We start from the raw sequence: 14,058 nt of genomic DNA, 5'->3' as shown, positions 1-14,058 counted from the left end.
CATGCAGTGTGCATCCAGAGACACTCCCCCAGCTGCCACAGGCAGCTTCCTCTCAGAGAGACACTCCCCCAGCTGCCACAGGCAGCTTCCTATCAGAGAGACACTCCCCCAGCTGCCACAGGCAGCTTCCTCTCAGAGAGACACTCCCCCAGCTGCCACACTTCTGAAATCGTAAGCGTACGGTGGTATTTATTTTGCACATATTTTGAGCTCAGCTTTATCATGCTCATGCAAATAAACCGCGCTAACACACATCACACAAAAATGCAAATCTGTCAAAATACCCTTACAGTATATTTAGGAAACAAAGCACAACTTATGCAGTGTTCACTTCAGCCTGAGAGAGGTCTTCTAAAATGGTTCTACCAGAGGATGGCTGTTGTGTTCAGGTCCCCTTACTAAAAAAAAAAAAAAAAAAAAAAAAAAAAAAAGTCTTAACTATATAAGGAAGCAAATTAATTTCAGTGAGGCTGGGGCCACTCGAGTGTTAAAACAAAAAATATATTTATATTATATTATTATATATATATATATATATATATATATATATATATATATATATATATATATATATATATATATATATATATATATATATATATATATATATATATATATATATATATATATATATATATATAGCCACAAAGAACCATTCGGGACGGTGTTTAACCTAAAAAAAACTAGACTTTATTTATTCATAAAAATATTACCAATCACATGTGTCAAACAAGAGATCTCAAACTTATCACTCTGGACGTGTCAACATACCAACATTATATCAGTAATCCCAACAATGCCGTCAGAACATAATTAAACCTCCAATAACTAGTACCTTTTATTGAGCTTCACCTTATAATTCCTGCCATGACCACTGGGTGTACAGGTATAATTGATACTCAGGTGCAGCAGATCATTTTGTATCACTACCATTGCTATTATAGAACTCTAACTCTAACAGGGACTCAACCCGAACTCCTCAAGCTGTAAGCACCCACCCGCTCTTTGTGGCTATAAATTGGTGGTGTAAAACCTGAGCATGAGGTTTATAGATTTAGGACAAATGACATATAATATAATATAATATAATATATATATAATATAACATACTAACATACATACATACATACATACATACAGTCCCATTTGCATCCAGAAAAGATGGATATTTTCTTCTCCCTTGTACAAACTGTTTTTTTTTTTTGTTCAGCAGTGTCTTATAGATTTGGAATATATACATAAAGATTAGATGCCACACAAATGGACCATATAGCAGATCCACCCCCCCACACCCCTCGCACTACAGATTTGCATCAATTCGCAGCATACGATTTAATTTTTTTAGCCATGCTGAATGCTGCAGAGAAAAAAAAAACCCAGATCTGTAGTGCTTCACTGAATTGTATTGGTGCAATACTTTAACGTATTGCACTCCTCCTAGAAGCCCTAGGGAGTATCTGTTTTGAGGGTCTGGTGCAGGGTCATGAGCACAAAAAGGACACATGCACACGAGGGTTTGGCGATTTTTTTTACCTCACTATTTGTAAGACAAAACCAGGAGTGGAACAGGAAAAGTATAACAAAAAAAAAAACAAAACACCAGCACCATTTCTGTATTTATTATCCACTCCTGGTTTTGGCTACAAATACTGAGGTAAAAAGTCAAATACTGAATGTATGCTCGTGGCCTAAAAGCTAACCAAGCAAGTGCCAAGTCGAGGGCACAGCTTCAGTGGCTGCTAACCTTTGTTATTGGGTGGCAATAACCCATGGAAGGTAAAGTGCACTGGCTCAGTACTTTGTGAGGTTTTTTTTACCTCAGGATTTGTAAGATAAAATCAGGAGTGTGTAATAAATACAGAAGTGGTGACGTGTTTCTATTCTACTTTTCCTCTGATTGTTCCACTCCTGGTTTTGACTTACAAATACTGAGGTAAAAACTCACCAAATACTCAACGTGTGCACATGGCCTAGGCCTCCTTGCTCTACCAGACATGGATCTGTGGAATTGGTTTCTGGATCAGTCACGCTTTACGCCACATGCTTTTGTAATGGACCAACAATGCAGCAGCGCAAGTGCCATAAAATGGTCCAGGGCCGAACCAAGCATGAAAGCAAAACAGACCTATTATTACAGACAGAAATCCAGTACTTCATAAGCTGTGGTAAATAATATCAGTAAACAAGGCGTTACATAGTCCAAAGTTATTCTGTACAAGTGGTGAGATGTACTTTGCATATCCCATCCTAAATGCCACATATATTAATGCCCTACTGATATCTATATTGCCCTGCCCAGAGCGGTATAACCACAGGAATGGCCGTATCAGTTCAGCTGTCCAGCATCATCACCAAATGGATTCTTCACAATTAGTCAACGAATTGTGCAAAGAAGAGCGAGTAATTTTGCTTAGCTCATACTAATGGGGGAGGGAGTTAATTGAGGGTGAGTAGGGGGATTAATGGAGTGCTCAGTCTTCACTTAGTTCCCTCAGGCGCTGATAAGTGATATCTCTCCTTGAGGCATAAAGGAGAATTGTGCTAGGTTGTAGAGGTCAAACTTTTATGTTTCACTAATGTGGAGATTTATTCTATGTTTGTGGTTCAGAGACGTGAATACAAAACATAGAAATCCTCCCTCTCAAAGCAGCAGAAGATTCTTATCATCCTGGGACCTGGTCCACCTTCCTCCACACAGACTAGTTCACAGTTATGCTTCCCACTCACGTTCCCCAAAAAAACTTGGCATTTATAAGAAAAAGAAAATCCATTACAGTCGCACAATGGAGCTCACAGTCCTAGAGAAGGAGGATAATTTCTGATATACATAGTAACGGGGACATACAGAGGTCTCCTCCTGCCATACGGGGCATGCATGTTGGCCAATGGTCTCAATTCTGTGGATAAACAGAAACATTACTTTCAAAAGGATACCATTATTGGCTTGGCTACGACATGCTGGCTGGTAACAACCACATGTGGCTTCCGCACACTGACATGACAATGCAATCTTCTGACATATGGCATGAGAAATCAATCACAGATGGACACTGCCCCATAGTTTTGCACTGGTGCAGAGTAATCCAATGTTTTATCAGATTGCACTCGTCCGTGCAAAACGCAAGTGGAGCTGAGCCCTCTCTCTGATGTTGGCAGATCCTGTGGCTCCACAGCTAGGGGAGCTGTAATATGTTTGAAAGTTGCTGGTTTGATTGGGTTTGAGTGGGGTGAAAATAAAATTATAGTTTTGTCATATTTTCTCATTTCTTTATAGTAGCTTTATAGGAACAAAAGAATCTGACTTCTTCCTTCACCTACATAGAGATACAGTATATTTCGATATCGCTATGTAGCTGAATAATTTGCTTCTGGCTTCTCTCTCTCCAATACAGGTCAAGATTACCAAATCCTACTATGCCTCTCAATACAGACAGTGCCTCAATGATAGAGCTGCTCCCTATGGACAAGTGTAGCGCCCCTGAAGCCATCAGGAGCTACATGGTACTGCATCCTATCCAGGATGCAGAGCCTACCCCCAGGTACCCAGAAGACCAGTGCCGGTAATAGCAAAACACATTTTTAATCCCCGTTTTTCCTCCATTCTCAAAGACTGGTGACAGGCTAGGGTTGGACCCAGTGGATGGCCACCTAGGGGTGGAGCTGATCCAGTCCAATAGACGACAACCAGGTGGGAGGGGTATGACGGTCAGTCAGTTAGAGTCAGTAAGTCTGTGAGAGAGGAGTTGGATGTGAGCACTGAAAGGAGAGTGCAACAGTGACATGAGGGCCCAGGCGTGTGGTTGGCGGTGGAGTACTCCCAGAACCATAGCACTAACGGTGTACAGAATCCCAGGTCAGGCAAACGCTCCAGGCAGACCTGATAAAATATGCAGTGAGGTGACCATCCAGGACCTCACTGACCGCAAAGCTCGGGACACAGTAGCAACGGGAGAACCGGGGAACAGGATCAGAGAAACAGACCCCTCAGGGTCCAAGCTACCTGTTATACGGACTGAGACACTACCAGGAGGGGACCCCCAGACACTCTAAGCCACGGGGAACCATCAACCAGAGACAGGTGCAGGGGGAAAGAAGTCACCAGGTCACCACACCGGCACTGGGACTAAAGGGGACCAGCGGTCACGACCAGCCTTCCTCGGGTTACCAGCTACCACCATACAGAGTAAAGGAACCAGTTACACTGCAACCCCTTGTGTGGCCTACATTCTTTCCGCGACCAACATCATCTATTCCCTGGGGCCTAGCCCTACTTGCGGAGTGCCCAACATCCAGGCTGACACTAACACCAGCACCAGTAGTGAGAACTGTGCAGCGGCGGCTTCACTAAATAGCCGCAACCTGCACGTGGCATCACAACAAAAACTTATTTCAAATCCCCTGTAAATATTCCCCTTTGAGGCTCTGTGCGCACTGGGAAATTGAATTTTCTTGAGAAAATTCCGCATGTCCTCAAAGATTACCGCACCCGCGGTAAAAAAACGCAGGAAACCGCATCCGAAAACCGCATGCGGTTTTACCGCGGTATTGTTCGCGGTATTGCCGCGTGCGGGTTGGGATGTGCTTTATTGCATTAAATGCAATAAAGCACATTGAAGAAAAAAAAAAACACACATTTAATTCTGATAGTAGATAGACAGAAGAATAGATAGAGGGATAGATAGAGGACAGATCGCTACATTTCCCACGGTCGGCAGTGAGTTCACATTACCGGCCGTGGGAAATGACCAATAATTACCTCTGCTGTCTGCTGCTTTCATTCAGCCTGTGTCTGACAGTCGCGGCTGGATGGAAGCAGTGCAGGACGCCGGAGCCGGAGCTGTGGATTATGCCGGAGCTTTGTTTGGGAGGGGTTAATAAAAGGGTGAACGAGGCTTGTTTGTTTTATTTAAAATAAAGGATTTTTCTGTGTGTGTGTTTTTTCACTTTACTTACGGGTTGATCATGTCAGCTGTCACATAGACGCTGCCATGATCAAGCCTGGAGTTAATGGCGGTGGTCCCCCACCACCATTAACCCCTTGTATTACCTTGCCACCACTGCTACACGGTGGCAAGAAGAGCCGAGGACACGCCGGTATTGCCGCATAATGCATGCGACAGTGGCGGGGCAGCTGCGGCTGATATTCTCGGCTGCGGGAGGGGGAGTGAGGCGGGGGACATTAACCCTGCCCCTCTCCCTCCCCAGCCTGAGAATACCGGGCCGCCGCTGTGTGCTTACCTCGGCTGGAAGGTAAATATGCAGCGGAGCCCACGTTCTTTTTTTTCTATATTTCCGTTTTCTTTCTATGTGTGTTCTATGTGTCTGTGTCTATGTGTTCTATGTCTGTGATCTGTGTGTCTGTGATCTGTGTGTGTGTTTACTCTGCACGGCTTCCTCTTCCTGTAATGACATCACTTCCCTGCAAACCGCAGACAAGCGATGTACATTACCGAAGGTAAACCACTAAATAACGCAGGGAATAACGCAGGAAAACGCAGTGAACCGCACAGAATTTGCTGCCTGCGTTATTCCCTGCGGGATTTCATGATTAACATTGAGTCAATGGAGGGAAATCCCGCAGCGATGTGCGGAAAAGAAGTGACATGCACTTGTTTTTGCTGCGGGATTCCCGCAGCAAAACATGCAGCTGTCAAATTCCGCCCAGTGCGCACAGGATTTTTTTTCTCCATAGGATTTGCTGGTGATTCACTGCAGAGATGTTATGAACATTTTCTGCAGCGAAACATGCGGAAAATCCGCGGCAAAATCCGGTAAGTGCGCACATAGCCTTAAAAGCGATCCCAGGGTCACAGAACCAGGCAATGGCCACCCAGTGACATCTCCCTAGCAGTACACCGTCCGGGACAGAGTACCCAATAGCCCTGGGGTGACACACAAGGAGCTCACAAGTTCATGAGTTCTGGCCCTGTCCCAGTAAACCAGAGCAGATGAGAATGTAATTTATTCACTGCACTGAAAGGAGGAATCGGGACAAAAGCAGGGGACTGCAGGAGGGAGCCCTCAAATTGGGAAAGTTGGGAGGTATGCTGGTGAGATGGTTTTTGTTGTTTTTTTTTTTTTTTTTAACCCAGCAGGCCGCCATCTTGCTGAATTGACAAAAAAAAAAAAAATTTGGGAGGATTCAGATTTTTGAAAAATTTGAATCCACTTTAATAAAAATTTTACTCAACTTTATTCATTAAATCTTAGCAATGTAAAATATGTTGGTCTGAAGAGGAACTCAAGGGAAGGCAAAGAGCAAAGCAAAGTTTATTTTTGTCTATAAACACTGGGATTGTCAGGTTTCCTCTCAGATGGGCACAGACCCTGGAATTGAGACAAGCTGCGAAACTCAAAAACATTACAAGGAATGAAAATAATAAACAAACCAAGAATAAGATCACAGACAGGATACAGCAAGGGGTCCCCAGTCTTATTGAACAAGAAACTGCATGGGGATTTCAATAATGCCTGCAGTTGAACACACATTCTTACTTTTGTTCACATGTCCATTGGTCTGCTATAATCATTTTTCTTTCATAATAATATTATATTATTATTATTAATAATAATAAATTATTATTTATTATTATTATAGATAATAAATTATAGCAATGGAAATGTGAACAAAAGTAATATGGTGCTTTCAATCACAGTCATTTCTTAAAGGGTCATGCATAACCCCCCCCCCCCCCCAAAAAAAAAAAAAACAAAAAAAAAAAAAACACAACTAAAAACTATTAACCTGCAGATCTGGAGTTAATCTGCAGGTTAACAGTTTTTTTCTGCACATTGAACTCCATTCTCGGGAGGAAAACAACTTTATTTCTCCTGGCGGCATTCGTGTTTTAGTCACGAGTCCGGCACCGATGCAGGTTCAGTCACCGCTGTGTGTATGGAGAGCAGCGTCTCCATCTGTAACCACACCCCCAATACTAACTGAATCTCAGCATTAGGCCGGAGTCACACTTTCGAGTGACTCGGCGAGTCTCGCACCGGCATCACCCGGTATGGCCGCACACTCTGGACAGAAGCATTTCAGATGCATAGAAATACATGCAGCTGACCCGCTCCTGTCAGGAAAGAAGCCAGCTGCGCCGAGTGATGCGATCAGATAATTGTGTGAGTCATACATTAGTGTGACACACCCTTACTCGGCTGTCAGTCGGTGCGGGGTGCGTAGCTACAGTCGCTACACGCTATACCTGCACCACTGTAGAGGGGAGCAAACGCCGGGCCAACAGGACTCCGCTCTACTTCATCAGATTGAACTTGTGTGATCTGCCCCAGACGAGGGTGTGACACCCACTTTGGTCTTCAGGGAAGCATCCACCTCCCCGCAGCCAGTCAGAGTCATAGACATGGCAGGGCAGCAGATCACACAGTCTCTCTTTACAAACCAACATCAACTGGTTTATTCGTTCAAGCTTTTTGACAGAAATGATGACACGCCAAGCCCCAGGGCCTTAGGTGATACTCAGAACCAAGCCGGACTAGTCCAGGGATGTCAGCGGTGGCGGTGCCAGACTCAGTGACCCTGGCGGTGTCTCTGAGTATAGGGGATGATGATTATATTTACAATGGAATAAGGTTCGTGATGCCACCTGTGGTTTTGCGGCTATGTGGGCCGCCGCTGCGCAGTGTGTTCCCCGGGGCAGATGTCGATGACGGACCTAAAAAGTGATCTTGCTCCCCTCAGGTAGAGCGGAACCCCGGCGCAACCGTTGAATCATCAAAAGTCTATGATGATAGGGGGAGATGTGGGAGGAATAGAGACGACAGCAGGGGATTTGCAACAACAGTCCTTTACTAACTGCACCAGTTCCAAGTTGACAGCCAGCTTAGTCCTCCCACGGTATGCTGAGATTTCTGGTGATAGGCCTCCGCCAATCCCGGGTAGGTCAGAGGTAAATACCGGTGCACCCCTCAGATGGGCCTTTCCTGGTCGTCTCTACTGTGCTGACACTCCCCCCTCCTGTCTCGCGCCTCCGCACACAGTGCCCTGAGCCAGGGGCCGCGGACCTTCAAGAGGTTTTCTGCCTGCTTGGCCCCTGATCCTGTGACCCCCTTCCAGCGGATGTGTGCACTGATGTTCGGCCCTGGATGCCTATAGCCTCCCAGGCCCCCGGTGTTACTAAAGAGTACGTTAGTTTTCTTTTAGTCTAGGGACCAGGTCCCCGTTTTGCGGCCAGATCCTTCCACCCGGTGTTCTGTAGACCAAGCGGGTGGGTGCTTCCCGCACTCCCGAGTCTCTAGGATCCCCTTCTTCTGTGTCACCTGGGTCAAGCAGGACCCCCAGGTCTCTACTCTCCGGTTGCCTCTTCGCCACACACTCATTGACACTGTTAACTCAGCTCCGCCCACTCACCTCAGACACTGCACCCACTAAGCTCCACGCCCAGACTGGTTTCGGGGACGGTGCTAGCCACTATATAAGTCCAGCTGCACTAGGCCCTAACCACGGTTTAGTGGAGTGTTGTGATGAGTCTGTGTGGGATGGGATACCACACCTCTGGATGAGGTGCAGCATCTATGTGGCGACGGAAGCCTCAGGGGCACCACAATGCCCATTCCTATCCCGTTCTGCTGTTGCTGTTCCCTGGGGCACATTTTCCTAGCCCTCGGTATTAGCCTTCCAGCAACCGAGCCTAAGCCTCTACTTTTATCCATTCTTGTCCCCACGGCTACGCTTGACCAATCACTGCCTTGGAGGGCTACACTAAGCCAGTCCTCAGATGCACTGAAGGCTCTGGAAACACGGCGGATACCTCCAAGTTATCCATCGGGCCCAAGTTACCAAGCACTGTCCACACACATGGAGCCTCTCTGAAGAACTAAACTCTCAGGACTGTCTCACCAGCCAACCCACTGGCTCTTTGTCAATCCTTCCTTCCTAGCTCTCCATTACCTCAGCAAACCTTCACTTAAGCTGGGTTCACACATAGCGACAACGACATCACTGTTACGTCACCATTTTCTGTGACGTAACAGCGACCTTGTAAGTCGCTGTTATGATCGCTGCTTAGCTGTCAAACACAGCGACGCAGCAGCGATCATAACATCGCTACATGTGCAAAGAGCAGGGAGCCGCGCACACTGCTTAGCGCTGGCTCCTTGCTCTCCTAGCTACAGTATACATAGGGTTAATTACCCGATGCGTATGCAGCTACATGTACACAGAGCAGGAGCCGGCACTAGCAGCAAGAGCGGCGGAGGCTGGTAACGAAGGTAAATATCGGGTAACCAGGGAAAGGTCTTCCCTTGGTTACCCGATGTTTACCCTGGTTACAGCTTTCCGCAGCTGCCAGATGCCGGCTCCTGCTCCCTGCTCGCTTCATTTCGTCGCTCTCTCGCTGTCACACACAGCGATGTGTGCTTCACAGCGGGAGAGCAGCGACGAAAAAATGAAGCAGGACATTCAGCAACGAGCAACGACCTCACAGCAGGGGCCAGCTCATTGCTGGATGTCACACACAGCGACGGGACGTCGCTGCAATGTCACAGAAAATGGTGACGTAGCAGCGACATAGTTGTCGTCGTCGCTGTGTGTGACACCACCTTACTCTAATCCTTATCTAGTTAACATTCTTATACTCTACATTACACAGTTAATACATTAAATCACACATAACAGATTATACTTTTACTATAAAATAACCTGCAGCTATTTGTGTATTACTGTTTGTACATGTTCCTTTAACATTGAAACTTACACAAGTCTTTGGTGCCTTTTTTTTTTCTTTTTTTTGGACGTTTTAGTGAGATGTTTCTTTGGTTAGTGAAATACAATTATAAGCATTTCATAATTATTTTTTTTTTACAATTTTGACAAATACATCTAGTTTATCCCCCTTAGTCACCAGGCCAAATTTGTCAAATCTGACGAGTATCACCATGTGGCAATACGTCTGCAATGCTTAAACATATCAAAGTAATTTTTAGATTGTGTTAAATTTATATCAACATTTTTATAAATAAATAACCATAGAACACCAGAAATTTTACAAATTACAAAAATGTTTAAATCGTCAAACTTAGATTATCCATTTAATCCAGCTTGTCACACCACACCAAAAGGTAATAAACAACATTTACCTCATACCTAGTGATGGATGAACTCGCAGATAACTGGAATTGGCGGATCTATTTAGCATATAATTAGTTATGCAGATTCTGGTCATGTCAATGCATTGTTATTGTTTTGCTCTTTAACGCTTAAAAAAAAAAAAAAAAAAAAAAACACACCCCCCACATTTTAAATTTTCATTATTTGGATAGTATTTTGTAAATCCACATTTGGCATTTAACACTGCCTGAATCCTTCTGCGCTCTACATCAGATTCAAGCATGTCTTGTCCGAAATCTGATTCCAGGTCTCTTCTATTAATTACCAATATTGGTGCATACTGACCAACTTTCTTGGGTAAGTACTGTATATAGATTTTCTTCAACTTTACCCACAAGTGTTTGATTGTGTTTAAGTCTGAGGACTAAAGGCCCCGTCACACTAAGCAACATCGCTAGCAACATCGCTGCTAACGAACAACTTTTGTGACGTTGCTAGTGATGTTGCTGTGTGTGACATCCAGCAACAACCTGGCCCCTGCTGTGAGGTCGTTGGTTGTTGCTGAATGTCCTGGGCCATTTTTTAGTTGTTGCTGTCCCGCTGTGAAGCACACATCGCTGTGTGTGACAGCGAGACAGCAACAACTAAATGTGCAGGCAGCAGGAGCCGGCTTCTGCGGAGGCTGGTAACCAATGTAAACATCGGGTAACCAAGAAGCCCTGTCCTTGGTTACCCGATATTTACCTTTGTTACCAGCCTCCTCCGCTCTCACTGTCAGTGCCGGCTCCTGCTCTGTGCACATGTAGCTGCAGCACACATCGGGTAATTAACCCGATGTGTGCTGTAACTAGGAGAGCAGGGAGCCAGCGCTAAGCATTGTGCGCTGCTCCCTGCTCTGTGTACATGTAGCTGCAGCACACATCGGGTAATTAACCCGATGTGTGCTGTAACTATGAGAGCAGGGAGCAGCGCTCAGTGTGCGCTGCTCCCTGCTCTCTGCGTGTAGCTCCGTGCGGTGGTAACCAAGGTAAATTTCGGGTTGGTTACCCGATATTTACCTTAGTTACCAAGCGCAACATCTTCCACGCGGCGCTGGGGGCTGGGACACTGGTTGCTGGAGAGCTCACCAGCAACTTGTGTAGCGACGCTCCAGCGATCCCTGCCAGGTCAGGTTGCTGGTGGGATCGCTGGAGCGTCGCAGTGTGACATCTCACCAGCAACCTCCTAGCAACTTACCAGCGATCCCTATCGTTGTTGGGATCGCTGGTAAGTTGCTTAGTGTGACTGGACCTTAAGACCAATCTAGCACCTCTACTTCATAGTCATTGAACCATTTTTGCCTTCAATCTCAACGTATGCTTGGGGGTCATTGTCCTGCTGGAACACTATGTTGTCTTTTTCATACTCCTAGATATTGAGCATACAAAAGTAATTAGTCTTGTAGGATACTCACACATAGCTCAGCATTGAGGCCACCATCTATCCTGGTCAAGTAGCCAAAGCCTTTGGCTGTGAAACACCACCATATCATCAGGTTTTCTCCAGCAAACTTGACAATTCCTTCAATTTCTCGATCAGTTCGCTCCTTTTTTCTTCTAGATCCATTTGCACCTATCAGAGCCTAGACTATGGACTTTCACCTCATTGCTCCAAAACACCCATTTCCAATCTTCTACTATCCACTTTTCTTACTCAAGGCAATGCTTTCTATGATGATATTGAAAAAGTCGAAGCTTTTTCACCTATTTTCTGGCCACCACTCCAGACTTGTGTAATGTGCGCAGCACGGTGCTTGAATGGACATCTGTGATCTCAGAATTACAAAGCATATAAGCCTCCTCCGCTGCAGTGCTTGTTGCGCCAGAACTGATATACCTTGTGATGAGCCGACTTAAGGACTCCCAATATTTTGCCTGGACGTCCACCTCTTGGCTTTTTGAATGAATTGATAGATGGACTTAATTTCGCATTCTTCCAACCGTCCAGGCACTCATATGATGCAATTTGGCACTTTTCTTCCCAAGAGACCTCTATCAAGGAGCTGGATGAAGCTGTTCCTCTTTTCTTGTGAAATCTTCATGGCTGCACCTTGATTCGAACCAATGACCTGTCACTTGGGAATCAACCTAATAAAACACTGAGCTATTAAGGAATGTGACAACATTTTGTAATTTGTAGTATACAGGAAGAAAATTTTTTTTGCCACCACCTGGAGCAAAACAGTAACAATGCGGTGACATGCGAAGAATCTGCATAACTAATCATATGCTAAATATGTGGAAGTCAAATTTATGTATGAGAGAGCCAAGATGACTGTCTATAAAATGAATGCAAAACGATTATTCCTGGCTCACAGCGTTAAATTTAGGTGCTCAGAAAAAGCAGCAAGTCTAATAGAAAATAATTCTGGCACCCTTGGAGACAATATGAAGAGGAGAAAATCTTGAAATGCTTAAATGGTTTTATTTTGTGCATAGATCAAAAAAGAAGTTGATGATAATTCATCCATCCAACGTTTCGACCATTTGAGGTCTTTATCAAGGACAAATTTATCTAATGTAACAAAAACATACGCACCATTAGTGCATGAAAACAAAACATGATTATGGCATTCATTATAACAGCAGTCTCTGATAACATCATGATAGCACATAACCAAATAAAGACATACATATACTTATAAAATCCATGTGCTGAAAAACAGTGAAAATAGAAACCTCATAAAGGAACAAAAGCTCATGAAAGGTACACTTATCATTCGGCAAATGAGGGCAGTAGTGACCCACCTAAATGATCAACTGTATGGTATATATTCAAGACTATGAAGACATCATAATGCAATCAAAGAGATGGATAAAGATGTGATCCTATGTGGGAGACAAAAACAGATAAGTATCGTGTACATGACATATAACCATGCAGATAAGAAGAGTTTCATTCTTCGGCAATAACTGTCTACAGATGTGTCTTTCCCCACTTATACCTTATGCACTGGAGCAAATTGATGATCAGTAGTGGTGACCCTTTTCAGAGGGAATGGGATATAGATAATTCTAAATGCAAGTGGATATAGATATGCGCATTAAAATAATATATAGATTATTTTAACCATATGATTAAAGTGAACTAATGCATCCTGAAGGAGAGTAGTATACCTGGATAAACTATTTCGCTGTCAAAGGTAGATACCTGAGAACATCAGGGAAAGTTTCGTGTTTCCTTCACTGATGGTTCCTCAGTTGCCTCAGAAGAAGGGGAATATTCTGAGCAAGAGAGTCACATATACTTGCATTACCGCATAAAGTAGGGAGAAGACACATATACAATGACTTCTGTGTATTACATAACATATGGTAAGAAGGCAAAAACTACCTGAAAAATGCAGAGATAGTATACTAATACTTGCACTGAGGAATTCACAACGGCCTCAGGGTAACATCAGTGCTAAGGACAAAATATGTGAACATCAGGAGTTACAAGTAGAATAGGAAAAACCAGTATAAGGTACATGTTGTAGGATAAAAAAGTACCCAAATTACCTTAATATTGTTCCAAAAAGGTGAACATGTATGGGATCATATAACACAGAGGACTCCTTGTGGGGTTCTCAAAGAGACCCTATGGAAAATGTATACATTTAAGTATCAAATAGTATACGTGACAAAATGGTGGGCTGATATAGACACATACCTGAGGTATTCAAGGTATTAGAAGCAGGGAAGAGCTATTGAGCCATATATGATGTCACGTATCTAAATACAAATATGGAGAGTGCATAAATAATGCTGTTCCATCATGTTAAAGGCTCAGGAAAAGACGTACACATACCTTGCGTTGGTGATATAGGGTATGGGCCCCAGGGAGACGTGCACTGTGCGGTGGTGGTGTGTCCTTATATAGTGGGAGCAGTGCAGCGTCCACCATCCTGCTTCCTGGATGGTGGAACGCAGTGTGGGCCGGTGGAGCGCACGCCGCGCATGCGCAGTGCGGCG

General features: G+C 44.4%; 1 protein-coding gene across 2 annotated transcripts in view; it reads right to left on the bottom strand.

The window, feature by feature from the left end:
- Positions 1-14,058, bottom strand: part of AFAP1L1 (actin filament associated protein 1 like 1) — a 155,377-nt gene that overhangs the window by 88,314 nt on the left and 53,005 nt on the right. The window contains exon 1 of one of the 2 annotated variants that reach the window (XM_075344630.1): positions 12,853-12,926. The exons of the other annotated variant lie outside the window; for it this stretch is intronic. The gene's annotated coding sequence lies outside the window, so the exon portion shown is untranslated. Of the gene's footprint in view, positions 1-12,852; positions 12,927-14,058 lie in introns of those variants that run through there. 2 annotated transcript variants of the gene reach the window in all.

This window comes from Anomaloglossus baeobatrachus, chromosome 4 (genome assembly GCF_048569485.1).
Source record: "Anomaloglossus baeobatrachus isolate aAnoBae1 chromosome 4, aAnoBae1.hap1, whole genome shotgun sequence".
In the NCBI taxonomy this organism is placed as follows: Eukaryota; Metazoa; Chordata; class Amphibia; order Anura; family Aromobatidae; genus Anomaloglossus; species Anomaloglossus baeobatrachus.
Note: the sequence above shows the minus strand (reverse complement) of the source record. Positions and strands in the feature narration are given on the sequence as shown.